The 18,250-nt window shown below is 38.3% G+C and overlaps 1 pseudogene; it reads right to left on the bottom strand.

The window, feature by feature from the left end:
• Positions 1-15,071, bottom strand: part of LOC119520796 — a 44,841-nt pseudogene extending 29,770 nt beyond the window's left edge.
• Positions 15,072-18,250: the final 3,179 nt, after the last annotated feature.

Below are 18,250 nucleotides of genomic sequence, written 5' to 3'. Positions count from 1 at the left end.
AGGATATTCCTCTCTAGGCTGCAGTTCCTCAAAAATGTCACTCTTAGTTGCACTTGGAACATTTGTCCTCTTGCAGCTTCTCCACAGCAAGAGTCTGCTTTCAACAGCCACCTTCAAGCTGTCTCTCATCTGCAGCTCCTGTGCTTTCTTCAGTTTCCCTCTTGGCTGTAGCACCTTGCTCCTTAAGTCTGATCTTATGTAGTGCTCCAGCAATTTAATTCAAACCTACCCTGAATGGGTGGGCCAACATCTCCATGGAAATTATTCAATCAGAGTCATCACCCACAGTGGTGTGGGGCACATCTCCATGGAAACATTCAAAGAATTACAATCTAATTAACACTGATATGTTTACCCATGCAAGATTACATCAAAGATAATGGTTTTTGGGGGACATAACACATTCAAACTGGCACTACTGCCAAGGCAAATTAGAGAAAGAGGGCCACATCTGAGCAACAAAGAGGCATGCAGGGGTAGACACTTAGGCAAAATTATAAGAAGGTTTCATATCTCCTTTGTAGTAACAAGCTTCATAAGGGCAAGCAAAGCATGTCAATCCATCTGTCCACAATTTTGTGAGAACATCAGCAATAATCCAGGGGAGGAAGTCCAACACTTCTGCATCCTCTCCCAGCTCCTCGGGGGGGGGGGGCAAATATATATTTTTATCTCCACTCAAATTACTTTGGAATGTGTTGCTACTTCACTCTAACCTATACAGACCTACTATATCTCACTTCTTATTCAAATTTCCATGTAATTGTGGTGTTTGAAGAAAATGACTTTAGAATTTATATTGTTTAGAAATTATAGATCCTACACCAAAAAAAAAAAAAAAAAAACATTTCTTCCACTGGTCTCATGTGGTAGTTGAAGTTTTAACACACAGTTTCAACTTTTACCCTTTGGCAGGATTTCCTCTAGTCTTAACCAGATCTGCTTCATTCATATCTCTAATTGAAGTCTGGGCTGCTTTTCAGCTTTTTTTTTTTTTTTTTAACAGTTTCTGTATGCATTAATACTGACATTCATATCTGCTGAACTCTAGCTCTAAGTTTCAGGTGTCACACAGATACCCAATGTTCCAGATATCAATCAGGTTATATACTAAGGGATCAATATCTCAGAGTTTGGAGATAAGCATTACAATTCAGGAATAGATTTCACTGCTGTAATAGGTTACAATCTAGGGACCATTATAATAATCATTTCCCTGTTAGGCTGTACTCTAAGATTCAATTCTGAGTTTCCACATTGTGGTTAGTCCATATAGGTGAGGCAGTATAGTGTTTGCCTTTGTTTCTGGCATACTTCACTCAAAATGCTGTCTACAGGAGCCATTAACCTCCTTGCATGTCTCACAACTTCATTCCTTCTCACAGTTGCTCAATATTCCATTGCATGCATACACAATGGTTCACCATTCCGTTCCTCAGTCAGTGTACCCTTAGGTCACCTCCACTCACTGCAAATCATGAATACTGCCTCTGTAAACACCAATGTGCAAATGTCCATTCATGTCTCTGCTCTTGGATCTTCCAAATACATACCCCATAATGCACTTACAGGACGTTATGGCCCTCACATACTTAGCACCTTGTAGAACCACCAATGTATCCTCCAGCAAGTCTACACCATTCTGCCTTGTCATCAACAATAAATAGGTACATCACTCTCTCTCCATGTTTTCTCCAGCATTTTACCCCTATTTATATTTTTTCCTATTATTTTGTAGAGATATATTCACAAAACAATTATCCACAGTATACAAATATTTGTTCATGGTATCATTATACAGTTGTACATATATCACCACAGTCAGTACTTAACCATATTGATTACTGTGAAAATTTTTTATTTGGGAAATAAGAAAAAAGATAATAAAAAGAAAAATAAAGTGTCATGCAATACAATATATTAGTAAGAACAGAAAACACCATCATTACAAAAAATCCCATATCCATCCTTTACATACCCCTCTCATACACATTTAACTTTGTTATATTGCCTTTGTTACATTGAATGGAAGCATATTACAATGTTACTGTTGACCATAAACTCCAGTTTGCTTTGATTATGTTTTTTTTCATGAATACCATCCCTTTTACAAAACTCTACATGGTTGACATTCATTTGTTCTCTCACATGTGAGAATATATTTATATTTGTACATTGAGTAACAGTCATTGGCCACTCCAGTTTTGCCAAGTTATACAGTTCCAGTCTTCGTCATCTATCTTCACTTCTGGTGTCATACATTCCCCTATCCCACCTCCTTCAATTTTACTCACAGACATCTTTTTTCAGTGTACTTACAATGTCGTGCCACCATCACACAGTATTATGCTATCTATATCTGGATCTATACAATGAATCCTGCTGAACACTCTGTAGTCCTTCAGCATCAAATGTCTGATCTCTACCCTCTTTCTCTCTCCTGGTAAGCTATGTTATCAGCTTTTAATTCTCAAAGTTTGCTTATTAATGTTAGTTCAGATTAGTGAGACCATACAGTATTTGTCCTTTTGTTTCTGGCTAATTTCACTCAACATTATGTCCTGAAGGTTCATCCATATTATTATATGTTACATGTCTTTGTTCTGCCTTCCAGCTGTATTATTTACCATCATGTGTATATACCACAGTTTGTTTCTCTACTCATCCATTGATGGGCATTCGGGCTGCTTCCATCTCTTGGCAATTGTGAATAATGCTGCAATTAACATTGGTTTACAAATGTCTGCGTCTTAACTTCCAGTTCCTTTGGGTCTATACCTAGCAATGGAATAACTGGGATATGTGGCAAATCTACACTTGGCTTACTGAGGAAGTGCCACTCTGCCTTTCAGAGTGTTTGCACCATTCTACATTCCCACCAGCAATGAATAAGTGTGTCTCTTTCTCCACATCCCCTCCAGCACTTTTAATTTTCTGTTTTTTGGATAATGACCATTCTGGTAGTTGTGAGATGATATTTCATTGTGGTTTTGATTTGCATTTCCCTAATAGCCAGTGAAGTTGAGCATTTTTCATGTTTTTGAGCCATATGTATGTTCTTTTCAGAAAAGCATCTGTCCATGTCTTTTGCCCATTTTTAATTGGGTTGTTTCTCTTTCTGTTGTTGAGTTATAGGATCTCTTTATATATTTGGGGTATTAAACTCTTACCTGATATGTGGTTTCCAAATATTGTTTCCCAATGTGTAGGCTGCCTTTTTACTTTTTTAACAAAGTCCTTTGATATAAAAAAGTGTTTGATTTTGAGGAGATCACATTTGTCCATTTGTTCTTTGGTTGCTCATGCTTCAGCTGTAAGGTCCAGGAAACCACCTCTCATCACAAGATCTTTAAGATATTGCCCTATGTTTTCTTTTTTTTAACATATGAAGGGAGATTTATTAACCAAAAATATGCATATATGAACATGGTATATATAACATGGTAAGGCATTGTTAAAATAGTGATTCATTTTTAAAATATGCTTTATAGATTCATTAACTTTTTTTAATATTCATTTTACTGAGATATATTCACATACCACACAGTCATACAAAACAAATCGTACGTTCAGTTGTTCACAGTATGATTACATAGTTGTACATACATCACCAAAATCAATCCCCAACACCCTCATTACCATGCACACAAAAATAACCAGAATAATAATTAAAGTGAAAAAGGCCAACTAAAGTGAAAAAGGACACTGGGCACCCTTGTCTGTTTGTTTCCTTCCCCCACCTTTCCACTCATCCATCCACAAACTAGACAAATGGGAGTGTGATCCCCATGGCACCCCCAATCCCACTCTCCCCCTTCATAAGCCATACTTTTACACAATTGTCTTCAAGATTCATGGATTCTGGGTTGTAGTTTGATAGTTTCAGGTATCCGCCACCAGCTACCCCAATTCATTAGAACCTAAAAAGGGTTGTCTATATTGTGCATAAGAGTGCCCACCAGAGTGACCTCTTGGCTCCTTTTGGAATCTCTCTGCCACTGAAGCTTATTTCATTTCCTTTCACATCCCCCTTTTGGTCAAGAAGATGTACTCCATCCCATAATGCCAGGTCTACATTCCTCCCTGGGAGTCACATTCCATGTTGCCAGGGAGATTCACTACCCTTGGTGTCTGATCCCACGTAGGAGGGAGGACAGTGATTTCACTTTTCAAGTTGGCTTAGCTAGAGAGAGAGGGCCACATCTGAGCAACAAAGAGGCATTTGGGAGGAGGCTCTTAGGCACAATTATAGGGAGGCCTAGCCTCTCCTTTGCAGCAACAGTCTTCCCAAGGGAAATCCTGTGGTAGAGGGCTCACTCCATCAAACCACCAGTCCCCTATGTCTGTGGGCATGTTACCAACCATCGCGGTAGGGCAGGACAATACATCTGCATTCTCCACCAGCTCCTTAAGGGGGCTCTGCATATTTTTTTTCTTGTTTATTTTTCATTATTTTAAAACTGTTTTTCTTCTTTAATCAACTGTATGAAAAGTAAAAAAAATTAAAAGAAAACATACAATAAAAGAACATTTCAAAGAGACCATAGCAAGGGAGTAAGAAAGAGACAACTAACCTAAGTTAACTACTTTACTTCCAACATGTTCCTACTCTACCCCAAGAAGGTAACCTAATATAGCAACATTTCTGTGAACTTGTTCCTACTATATGCAACAGAAATTAACAGACCACAGGCATTCCTGGGCATTCCCAGAACACTAAATTTACCCATGATAGCTTATCTGTTTTTGTTGGATTATTGTTCCCCCTTCCTTAATTACTCTCTATTGCTAGTTCCCCTATATTCTACATTATAAACCATTTGTTTTACATTTTCAAAGTTCACATTAGTGGTAGCATATAATATTTTTCTTTTTGTGCCTGGCTTGTTTCACTCAGCATTATGTCTTCAAGGTTCATCCATTTTGTCATATGTTTCACAACATCATTCCTTCTTACTGTTGTGTAATATTCCATCGTGTATATATACCACATTTTATTTATCCACTCATCTATTGAAGGACATTTGGGTTGTTTCCATCTCTTGGCAAATGTGAATAATACTGCTATGACCATTGGCATTTGGATATCTGTTTCTGTCACTGCTTTCCGATCTTCTGGGTATATAGCAAGAAGTGCAATTGCTGGATCAAATAGTAAATCTATATCTGGTTTTCTAAGGAATGAAATGCCAGACTGACTTCCAGAGTGGCTGAACCATTATACAGTCCCACCAACAATGAATAAGAGTTCCAATTTCTCCACATCCCCTCCAGCATTTGTAGTTTCCTGTTTGTTTAATGGCAGCCATTCTAATTGGTGTGAGATGGTATCCCATTGTGGTCTTAATTTGCCTCTCTAATAGCTAGTGAAGCGGAACATTTTTTCATGTGTTTCTTGGCCATTTGTATTTCCTCTTCAGAGAAGTGTCTTTTCATATCTTTTTCCCATTTTATAATTGGGCTGTCTGAACTATCATCATTGAGTTGTAGGATTTCTTTATATATGCAAGATATCAGTCTTTTGTCAGATACATGGTTTCAAAAAATTGTTCCCATTGAGTTGGCTGCCTCTTTACCTTTTTGAGAAATTCCTTTGAGGTACAGAAACTTCTAAGCTTCAGGAGTTCCAATTTATCTATTTTTTCTTTTATTGCTTGTGATTTGGGTGTAAAGTCTAGGAAGTGGCTGCCTAGTACAAGGTCTTGAAGACGTTTTCCTACATTATCTTCTAGGAGTTTTATGATTCTTTTATATCAAGATCTTTGGTACATTTTGAGTTAATTTTTGTATGGGGTGTGAGGTAAGGGTCCTCTTTCATTCTTTTGGATATGGATATCCAACTCTCCCAGCCCCATTTGTTGAAAAGACCATTATGACCCAGTTCAGTGACTTTGGGGGCCATATCAAAGATCAGTCGGCCATAGATCTGAGGGTCTATCTCCGAATTCTCAACTTGATTCCATTGATCTCTGTCTATCTTTGTGCCAGTAACATGATGTTTTGACAACTGTGGCTTTATAATAAGCTTCAAAGTAAGGGAGTGTAAGTCCTCCTACTTTGTTTTCCTTTTTTAGAGTATCTTCAGCAATTCAAGACATCTTCTCTTTCCAAATAAATTTGATACCTAGCTTTACCAAGTCTGCAAAGTAGGTTATTGGAATTTTGATTGGGACTGCATTGAATCTGTAGATGAGTTTGGGTGGAACTGACATCTTAATGACATTTAGCCTTCCTATCCATGAACATGGAATATTTTTCCATCTTTTAAGGTCCCCTTCTATTTCTTTTAGTAGAATCATGTAGTTTTCTTGGTATAGGTCTTTTATATCTTTGGTTAAGTTTATTCCTAGGTACTTGATTTGTTTATTTGCTATTGAAAATGGTATCTTTTCCTTAGTGTCCCTTCAATTTGTTCATTTCTAGCATATAGAAACATTACTTACTTATGTGTATTAATCTTGTATCCTGCTACATTGCTAAATTTGTTTATTAGCTCTAGTAGCTGTATCATCAATTTCTCGGGGTTTTCCAGATATAAGACCATATCACCTGCAAACAATGACAGTTTTACTTCTTCCTTTCCAATTTGGATGCCTTTTATTTCTTTGTCTTTCCAGATTTCCCTGTCTAGCACTTCCAGCAGAATGTTGAAGAACAGTGGTGATAGCGGGCATCCTTGTCTTGTTCCTCATCTTAGAGGGAAGGCTTTCAGTTTCTCACCATTGAGTACTATGCTGGCTGTGGGTTTTTTATATATGCTCTATATAATATTGAGGAAGTTTCCTTCAATTCCTACCTTTTGAAGTGTTTTTATCAAAAAGGAATGTTGGATTTTGTCAAATCTTTTTCAGCATCTATTGGGATGATCATTTGAATTTTCCCTTTTGATTTTTTAATGTGTTGTAATACATTGATTGATTTTCTTATGCTGAACTATCCTTGTATGCCTGGCATGAATGCCTCTTGGTCATGGTGCATGATTTTTTTTAATGTGTCTTTGGATTCAATTTGCAAGTATTTTGTTGAGGATTTTTGCTTCTATATTCATTAGGGAGATTGGCCAGTAGTTTTCCTTTTTTGTAGCATCTTTGCCTGCTTTTAGTATTAGATTGATATTAGTTTCATAAAATGAATTAAATAGTGTTCCATTTTCGTCAGTATTTTGAAAGAGTTTAAGTAAGATTGGTCTCAGTTCTTTTTGGAAAGTTTGGTAGAATTCCCCTGTGAAGCCATCAGGCCCTGGGCATTGATTTATGGGAAGCTTTTTGATGACTGTTTTGATTTCTTCACTTGTGATTGGTTGGTTGAGGTCTTCTGTTTCTTCTCTGGTCAGTCTAGGTTGTTCATATGTTTCCAGGAAATTGTTCATTTCTTCTACATTATCCAGTTTATTGGCATAGAGTTGTTCATAGTATACTCTTATAATTTTTTTAATTTCTTTGGGATCTGCAATAATGTCACCTTTCTCATTCATTATTTTGTTTACATGGGTCTTCTCTCTTCTTGATTTTGTCAGTCTAGCTAGGGGCTTGTCAATCTTGTTAATCTTCTCAAAGAACCAACTTTTGGTGTTATTTATCCTCTCTATTGTATTTTTCCTCTCTATGTCATTTATTTCTGCTTTAATCCTTGTTATTTCTTTCCTTGTACTTGGTTTAGGATTGGTTTGCTGTTCATTTTCTAGCTTCTTCAGTTGATCCATTAGTTCTTTGATTTTGGCTCTTTCTTCCTTTTCAATATATGCATTTAGTGCTATAAATTTCCCTCTGAGTACCACTTTTTCTGCATCCCATAGCTTTTGTTATGTTGTGTTCTCATTTTCATTCATCTCTATATATTTATCAATTTCTCTTGCTATTTCTTCTTTAACCCACTGATTGTTTAGGAGTGTGTTGTTTAAGCTCAAGGTATTTGTGAATTTTTTAGTCTCTGATGGTTATTGAAGTCTAATTGTATTCCATTGTGGTCAGAGAATGTTCTTTGAATAATTTCAGTCTTTTTAAATTTATTGAGCCTTGTTTTATGTCCTAGCATATGATCTATTCTGTAGAAAGTTCCATGAGCACTAGAGAAGTATGTGTATCATGGTGGTTTGGGATGTAATGGTCTATGCATATCTGTTAAATCTAATTCATTTATCAGATTGTTTAGGTTTTCAATTTCCTTATTGGTCTTCTGTCTGGTTGATCTATCTATAGGAGAGAGTGATGTGTTGAAGTCTCCCACAATTATTGTGGAAACATCAATTGCTTCCTTTAGTTTTGCCAGTGATTCCCTCATGTATTTTGTGGCACCTTGATTGGGTGCATAAACATTTATGATTGCTATTTCTTCTTGCTGAATTGCCCCTTTTATTAGTATGTAGTGGCCTTCTTTGTCTCTCAAAACATCCCTGCATTTAAAGTCTATTTTATCTGAGATTAGTATTGCTACACCTGCTTTCTTTTGGCTGTAGTTGGCATGAAATAGGTTTTTTCCATTCTTTCACTTTCAATTTCTTTGTGTCCCTGTGTCTAAGATTTGTCTCTTGTATGCAACATATTGATGGTTCACTTTTTTTTATCCATTCTGCAAATCTATATCTTTTAATTGGAGAGTTTAATCCATTTACATTCAATGTTATAACTGTGAATGCATGTCTTGAATCAGGCATATTATCCTTTGGTTTATGTTTCTCATATATATTTTTCCCTCTCTCTATTGATATCTTTTAATGTACACATACCAAATCTCTTCAGTACTGAAACTTTCTCCGTGTCGTTCTCTCCTTTCTTTGTTTCTCTGTAGGGCTCCCTTTAGTATCTGAAGTAGGGCAGGTCTCTTGTTAACAAATTCTCTCAGCATTTGTTTGTCTGTGAAAAATTTAAGCTCTCCCTCAAATTTGAAGGAGAGTTTTGCTGGGTAAAGTATTCTTGGTTGGAGACTTTTCTCACTCAGAATTTTAAATATGTCATGCCACTGCCTTCTTGCCTCCATGGTGGCTGCTGAGTAGTCATTACTTAGTCTTATGCTGTTTCCTTTGTATGTGGTGAATTGCTTTTCTCTTGCTGCTTTCAGAACTTGCTTCTTCTCTTCAGTATTTGACAGTGTGATCAGAATATGTCTCATATTGTGTTCATTTGGATGTATTCTCTTTGGAGTTCGCTGGGCATTTATGATTTGTGTATTTATGGTGTTTAGAAGATTTGGGAAGTTTTCCCCAACAATTTCTTTGAATACTCTTCCTAGACCTTTATCCTTTTTTTCCCCTTCTGGAACACTGATGAGTCTTATATTTAGATGTTTTATATTATCTATTATATCTCTGAGGTCCATTTCAATTTTTTTTTATTTTTTCCCCATTCTTTCTTCTCTGCTTTCATTTTCCATTCTGTCATCTTCCAGGTCACTGATTTATTGTTCAACTTCCTCTAGTCTTGTACTATGAGTATCCAGAATCTTTTTAATTTGTCAACAGTTTCTTTAATTTCCATTAGATCATCTATTTTTCATTTAGTCTTGCAATGTCTTCTTTATGCTCTTCTAGGGTCTTCTTGATGTCCTTTATATCCTGTGCCATGCTCTTCTTCATGTTGTTTACATCTTGTGCCATGGTTTCATCATTCATCTTTAGCTCTTTGATTAGTTGCTCTGGGTACAGTGTGTCCTCTGATCTTCTGATTTGGATACTTGGGCTTGGGTTATCCATATCATCTGGTTTTTTCATATGCTTTAAAATCTCTGTTGTTTTTGGCCTCTTGGCATTTGCTTCACTTGATAAGGTTCTTTTAGGATTTGTAGACCAATTGAAATCCTTATCTCTAATTTGTCTGATCTACTGCTTCATGGAGTACACTTTTTCTAACTAACCAGCAGATGGTGTCCACGATCCACCTGTTCCCCTCAAGCCAGTTCTCCCCTGCTTTGCCTTTGTAGTGAGTGGGGGAGTGAGTCTTGTGGGGTCCAATTGGTGTACCAAGCTTGCATGTGTAGTTGGTATTGCCTGCCCTGTATATGGGGCATGTGTCTGGGCAGTCAGGGAGGGGGGACGGCTCTAACAATCAAATCTCCCTGGTGTTCCTGGAGTTTTAAAGCTGCTGCAATTGTCTAATCTTTCAGTTCTGTCCTGCTGCAATTTGTCTCTGCCACTGACCCACAGTTCCTTGGTATGGCCCCTGAGACTTGCAAGTGGGTCCCTCTTCCATGCTGTGCACCCATCCTCTGTTGAGGGATGACTGTGCTATGTCACAGGTGAGTGTCACCCCCCCAGAGCAGTTCTGGGCTGCAGGGCTGTGTAGGGAGGCTCCCAGTCTGCTGAGGTAATCCCCCCTTTTCTTGGGAAATTGTCATGTTCAGTGAATTTTCTCAGCCACTGGATTATTGTCTTTTGTCTCAGAGCCCTCTTAGTTCTGCTCTTGTCTTGACCTGTCCAAATTGCAATTCTTTGAGGCTTTCTGTATTGGACTTCTTAGAGTAATTATTTTAGAAAAAGAAAAAAAAGATTAAAAAAAGGGCCCTCCTTGCAGATCTAATGGGTTATTGAAATGCTAAGAGACAAGGCAATTAGGGCCATTAAGGAGAAGTCCAGGGGGGCAGAGAGAACAGTTTTTCTTTGGGATTTGAATATGAGCCTCAGGGCCTGAGCTCTGGCCTTCCCCTTTCTATGTTCACCAGAACTCCAAAACGCCTCTGCTTTTCTTTTTGGGCTTTTCTTGTTGTTTCTTGCTATCCCTATCTCCTCTCTGCTGGGCTGGCTGCTCTCAGATTCTCTGGTGTCTGGTCTCAGTCTATCTATGATTGGAGTTTGGAGCAGTAGAATGAGTTTCTGATAAGAGCTGCCACTGCAGTTCTCCCTTTTCATTCCCAGTGCTGACAGACTCTCCTCCCATGGGACTGAGCCTGGCAGGGAGGGGTGCAGGTCCCCTGGCTGCAAAAACTTACAGATTTCACTGATCTCAGCATTTCAACATGTTCATGAGTGTTGTATGAAGTATGCCCAAAGACAAATTGCTCTGTGGTTTCCAGTCCACACAGTTCCTGGTTTTCTACCTACTTCCCTGGAGTGGTAACTAAAATATTCACCTCACCACTCTGCCATCTTCAGTAATGTTTCTATATGCTAGAAATGAATGGGGTGAAGAGACACTCAAGAAAAATAAACCATTTTCAACAGCAACTGAAAAAAATCAAATACCTAGGAATAAATTTAACCAAATATGTTAAAGACCTATACCAAGAAAACTGCATAACTCTACTAAAAGAAATAGAAAGGGGCCTAAAAAGATGGAAAAATATTCCATGTTCACAGATAGGGAGGCTAAATGTCATTAAGATTTTACTTCTACCTAAAGTCATCTACAGAGTCAATGTAATCCCAATCAAAATTCCAACAACCTATTTTGCATTCTTGGAAAAGCTAGTTATCATGTTTATTTGGAAAGGGAAGATGGCTTGAGTTGCTAAAATCACGCTAAAAATAAAAACAAAGAAGGAGAACATACATTCCCTGAATTTGAAGCTTATTATAAAGACACAGTAGTCAAAACAGAATGGTACTGGCACAAAGATACTTATATTGATCAATGGAATTGAATTGAGAATTCAGAGATAGTCCACCAGAGCTATGGCTGACTGACCTTTGATAAGGCTCGCAAAGCCACTGAACTGGGGCATAATAGTCTTTTCAACAAATGGGGTTAGGAAGTTGGATATCCATATCCAGAAGAATGAAAGAGGAACCCTACCTCACACCCTACACCAAAATGAACTCAAAGTGAATCAAAGATCTCAATATAAAAGACAGTAAAATAAAACTCCTAGAAGATAATCTAAGGAGACATCTTCAAGACCTTGTATTAGGCAGTCACTTCCTAGACCTTACACAAGCAACAAAGGATAAAATAGATAAATGGGAACTCCTCAAACTTAGAATTTTCTGTACCTCAAAGGGATTTGTCAAAAAGTTGAAGAGGTAGCCAACTCAATGGGGAAATTGTTGGAAACCATGTATCTGACAAAAGACTGATATCTTGCATATATAAAGAAATCCTACAACTCAATGACGATAGTACAGACAGCCCAATTATAATATTGGCAAAAGACATGAAGAAACACTTCTCTGAAGAGGAAATACAAATGGCCAAGAAACACTTGAAAAAATGTTCAGCCTCCCTAGCTATTAGGGATATGCAAATTAAGAACACAATGAGATACCATCTCTCACCAATTAGAATGACTGCCATTAAACAAACAGGAAGCTACAAATACTGGAGAGGATGTGAAGAAACTGGAACTCTTATACATTGTTGGTGGGACTGTATAATGGTTAAGCCACTCTGGAAGGCAGTCTGGCTGTTCCTAAGAAAACTAGATATAGAGTTACCCTTTGATCCTACAATTGCACTTCTTAATATATTCCCAGAAGATCTGAAAGCAGTGACATGAACAGATATCTGCATGGCAATGTTCATGGCTGCATTATTCAAAATTGCCAAGAGATGGAAACAACCCAAATGTCCTTCAAAAGATGAGTGGATAAATAAAACATGGTATATATACACACAATGGAATTCTTAGTGACAGAAAGAAGGAATGATATTGTGAAATATGACAATGTTCATGAACCTTAAAGACATAATGCTGAGTGAAATAAACCAGGCACAAAAATAGAAATATATGCTACCACTAATGTGAACATTGAAACATGTAAAATAAATGGTTTATACCATAAAATGTAGGGGACCTGGCAATAGAGAACAATTAGTGAAGGGGGAATGATAACCCTATAAGAATATATAAGCTATCATGGGTAAATTTAATGTCCCAGGAATGTCCAGTAGTGACTATGGTTTGTCAAATTCTGGTGGTTATGGTAAGAACAACTTCATGTAAATGTTGTCATATTAGGTTACTTCTTAGGTAGAGTAGGAACATGTTGGAATTAAAGTAATTTTAGGTTAGTTGTCTTTTTCTTGTTCCCTTGTTTGGTTTGTTTGAAATGTTTTTTAAAATTTTTTGATACAGTTAATACTTAATTTAAAAAAAAAAAACAATGAAAAAATATGCAGAGCCCTGCTGAAGACCTTGGGAAGAATGCAGTGGTGTTGGGCTTCCCCACCTTAACTTTTGCTGATGTGCTCACAGATATAAGGGACTGGTGGTTTGATGGGATGAGCCCTCTATCATGGGACTTGCCCTTGGGAGGACTCTTACGGCAAAGGAGAGGCTAGGCCTGCTTATAACTGTGCCTAAGTCTCTCCTCCTGAATGCCTCTTTGTTGCTTAGATGTGGCTCTGTCTCTCTTGCTAAGCCAACTTGGCAGGTGAATTCACTGACCCCCATGTGGGATCTGACACATAGGTGTGCAAATCTCCCTGGCAATGTGGAATATGACTCCCAGAAAGGAATATAGACCCAGCAGCATGGGATGGAGAACATATTGACCAAAAAGGGGATGTGAAATGAAATGAAATAAGTTTCAGTGGCTGCAAGATTGCAACTGGAGGTGAGACATCACTCTGGTGGGTACTCTTACACACAGTATAGATAACCCATTTTAGGTTCTGGTGAATTGGAATAGCCAGCAGGAAATAACTGAAAGTATCAAACTACAACCCAGAACTCCTGCATCTTTAAGATGATTGTATAACAATGTAGCTTATGAGGGGTGACAATGTGATTGGGACAGCCATGTGAACCACACTCCTCTTTGTCCAGTGTATGCATAAATGAGTAGAAAAACATGGACTACAAAAATCTTGCACACAATGTTCACTAAATGTTGTAAAAGCTTGAGGCCAGTAGCTACATAGACAGCAGACTTAAATTCATTTTACCCTATACATTGACTTGCAAAATTACACATATTCAGGGCTATTGCAAAGTCGACCAGGTTTAAAGAAAAACAGGAAGAATGACCTGAATTCATCAAATGCAATGCCCTTTTCTTCAGATGTACTATAATGCACATTTTCCAAAAACACTGAACTGTTTTCCACATTTGTATATCATAAAAGAAAATGAGCAAAATCATCTTAATTCATAGTATTCATCCTGGTAGAGTAGGAAAGGAATTATGTTTCTAGAATTTATGGTTAAAAGTTATTCATAAATCCATAAAAGTCTTCAAAATTGATCTCAGCTTTTCCTTTTCTTCCAAAAAACTGTATGAGAAATGTAGTATCTACTACTAAACATGTGAGATCATCAGCATGTGCTGTGAGGTCTGAAAATTCAGAGTGCTTTGCTTGTACTATGTCTCAGTTATCCCAATAGCTTCTGGAGACAAGTTCCTCACTACCTGTTTTAAGTACACTATTTTTAGACTGGTATCTTCTGGTTTGCTAATGCTGCTGGGATGCAAAATGCCAGAAACAGAATGGCTTTTATAAAAGGGGGATTATTTAGTTACAAAATTACAGCCTTATGGCCATAAAGTGTCCAAAGTAAGGCATCAACAATCAGGTACCTTCACTGGAGGATGACCAGTGGTGTCTGGAAAACCACTCTTGCCTGGGAATGCATGTGCCTGGTGTCTGCTCTTGAGCTCTGGTTTCAAAATGGCTTTCTCCCAGGATGTTCCTCTAGAGGCTCATCAGAAATGTCACTCTTTTTGCTCTTAGGGTGTCATGTGAAGCACCAAAAATTCCTTTATATCCACCATCTCGTTGTCATCAGTGTCAAACATGTTAAAGCTTTTCTAAAACTTACATGTGACTTTGTTAAAATACATACAAGAAAAAGAACCTCCATGTAACAAGTCACATATCTTTCTTTAAGATTTCAAAATAACTTCTATGATCCTTTTCAAACTAGTGGAGTTTCAGAAAGTACATGATTTACTTCCTGCTTGGAAAGTGATTTCTGCATTTTAGTATGTTCAGATTCATCTGTTTTAACAGTCATAAAATCACATGGAATCATGAACAACTGCCCTTTGAATTCTTTAGAAGCTAATAAATGAAATTGTGTCTCCTGAGATGTTTCCTAGAGGTCCAAGTTTTCAGCGTCCTGCCCAAAGCAACTTTCTCCTTGGCAACCATGACCAGAATCTGGAGCAGCTCCCAGTCTCTGAGTTCTTTGGATTGCTTCATATAAACTTATTTCTGATTGCTGAAAAGTGGCTGGACCATAAAATTGCTCTAAGTTATTTCATGATCATGTGTTGTGGCCTAAGCAGTCTGTTCCAATTTGCTAATGCTGCCATTAAACAAAATACCAGAAATGGGTCAGCTTTTATAAAAGGGGGTTTATTTGGTTACACAGTTACAGTCTAAAGACCATAAAATGTCCAAGGTAATGTATCAACAGTTTGGTACCTTCACTGGAGGATAGCCAATGGTGTCCAGAAAACCTTTGTTAGCCGGGAAGGCACGTGTCTGGTATCTGCTTGCTCCCAGGTTGCATTCCAAAATGACATTCTACAAAATGTCTGCATCAGCTCCCACTGGCAATCTTCAAAATGACTGCCTCTGCTCCATTCACTAGCTGTGAGCTCCAGTGCATTCTTGAAAGTGTCCCTCTTGGCTGTTGCAAGCTCACTCCTCCTATCTGAGCTTATATAGTCCTCTAGTAAACTAAGCAGCACCAAGTTGAATGGGTGGGACAACACTTTCATTGAAATTATCCAGAGTTATCACCCACAGTTGGGTGGGGAACATCTCCATGGAAACAACCTAATCCAAATGTTCCAACTTAATCAACACCAATATGTCTGCCCCCCACAAGGTTGCATCAAAGGACATGGCTTTTTCTGGGGGACACAATACATACAAATTGGCTCATTCCACTCCATGGACCCCAGAAAAATATGATCTTTCCATATATGAAATGCATTCACCCATCACAATATCACAGACTTAAATCATTTCAGAAACAATAGCTAAGTGCAAGATCCCATCAAAATCAATTACAGACATGATCAGTCTTAAGGCATAATTCTCCTTTAGCTGTGGATCTGTGAAACTTAGAACAAGTTATGTGCTTCCAATATACAAAGGAGGGAAAGTCATAGGATAAACATTCCCATTGCCATAAGGAGAAACTGAAAGGAAAACTGGTTTAACAGGACCAAAATTGTTCCTAAAACCAACAGGGCAAACTCCATTAGATTTCAAAGTCTGACAGTCATTTACAGAATGACATTGCATCCTTGGGGCTTGAGAGAGTGGCTTTTACACACTTTTCAAGGGCCTACAAATCAGCCCTTTTCTCTCCAAATGCTTGGGTAAGTGTTCCAACATATCCACACATTGGGAATGCCACCTTCTCAGCCCCATCCTCCTCAAACATTTGGGTGCCACCCAGACTCTGCATCTCTGGGGCAAAGCCTCTCCCCTCTCCAAACAATTGGGTAATGGCCAGGTTCTCCCCAGTATCCTGGCAATGTGCTCCACCATCTCTGGGGCCTTGTGTGAGAGCACTCTTCATCAACATTGAGGTGGAAGGCCCACCCACAACCTCTGGGGAAAACTTACCCTTTCCATGTGTGTGAGCCACTCCAGACCTCCAACTTCCATGGCTCTGTCTTTGAAGAAATTTTCTTTCAATTTGTTCCTTGTCTATCTCCTCCAGTCCAGACCAGCAGCAGATCCATTTACAAATATCTTGCAAAAATTCTGTTGGCTTTGCCTGAAGCACACAGGGGTCAAACCTATCAGACAATAAGACTTTCCACAAATCTGTTCTGGATAACTCCATCTCCAATCTTGGCTTGTTCTGAAATGGCAGTCAGGTTCCATGTTTTGTTAAATCCTCATATTGGACCATAGCTTCAGGGGTCTCACTTTCTGGAAGCCCAGAATTTCCCAAACTATCAGTTTCTGATTTCTTTGAACCCAAGAGTTCATTTCTCAGCTTATCTCTGTCCTGTTGTATTTTACTATAGGTTCCCAGGAGAAGCCATGCTGTATCTTCAACTTTATTTTCAAAATCTCATCACCCAAGTATCCCAGGTAGTTGTCATCAAGTTCTCCCTTCCATCCAACACCAAGACACAATTTTGCCAAATTCTCTGCCACTCTAAAACAAGGATTGCCTTCCTTCCAGTTGGCAATGACACATTCATCATTTCTGCTTAAGGCCCCATCAGAAGTATCTTTACAGTCCATATTTCCACCAATGGTCTCTTCAGAGAAATCTAGGTCCTTTCTAGCAAGCTCCTCACAACTCTTCTAGAGTCTTCCCCTTATCCATTTGAAAAGCCATTCCAACATGTTTGGTATTTGCAAACTCAGCACACCCCCACTTCTCTGGTACCAAATCTGTTCCAGTTTGCTAATACTGCTGTTAAGCAAAATACCAGCAAAAGATTGGCTTGTATAAAAGGGGGTTTATTTGGTTACACAGTTACAGTCTTAAGGCCACAAAGTGTTCAAGGTAAGTCTTTAACAATTGGGTACCTTCACTGGAGGATGGTCAATGACATCTGGAAAACCTCTTAGATGGGAAGGCACATAGCTGGCTTGTACTTGCTCCCAGGTTGTGTTTCAAAAGGCATTCTCCAAAATGTCTGCATCAGCTCCCAATGGCCATCTTCAAAATATCTGTCTCAGCTCCAGCTGTGAGCTCCTGTGCATTCTTCAAAGTGTCCCTCTTGCTGTACCAAGCTTACTCTTTTTATCTGAGCTTATATAAGGCTCTAGTAAACTAATCAAAGCCCATGCTGAATGAGGGGACTCATCTCCATGGAAATTATCCAGAGTTATCACCCACAGTTGGGTGGGGTGCATCTCCATAGAAACAACCTAATTCAAACATTTCAAATTAATCAACACTAATATGCCTGCCACCACAAGATTGCATCAGAGAACATGGCTTTTTTTCTGGATGACACAAAACATACAAACCATCACACAGTCTTTATGACATCTCCTATTACCTAAGGTCCATATGTAAATGTTTAAATACCACAGAGAGGGAAACCAGCCAGTAAAAATTTCCCTGTGATTTGGGTTTGATGAAAAGGAGGCTGAATAAGGGACATTAGTTATGTTTCTTGGTCTTAATTTTGCTGGTGTAGCTGAGGTGAACAGGTCACAGATCTTAAATTATGTCACACAACCAAATCATAGTTAATGCATAAGACTATTTTATAACAAAAGGATATTAAAATACTTCAAAAAAACCAATGGAATCCCCTGAGAATGCGATGTGGGAATAAGACAGTGGTGAACACCTGAAAACCTGATCATTTGTCTAGGCTCTGTGTGGTTCAGAAAGGGAGAGGCAAAGAGAACTGGGAAGAAAAAATATCCATATAATGTAGCAGTTG

The sequence above is a fragment of the Choloepus didactylus genome, chromosome 26 (assembly GCF_015220235.1).
Source record: "Choloepus didactylus isolate mChoDid1 chromosome 26, mChoDid1.pri, whole genome shotgun sequence".
Lineage (NCBI taxonomy): Eukaryota > Metazoa > Chordata > Mammalia > Pilosa > Megalonychidae > Choloepus > Choloepus didactylus.
The sequence above is the reverse complement of the archived record's forward strand: the minus strand, read 5'-3'. Positions and strand labels throughout refer to the sequence as shown.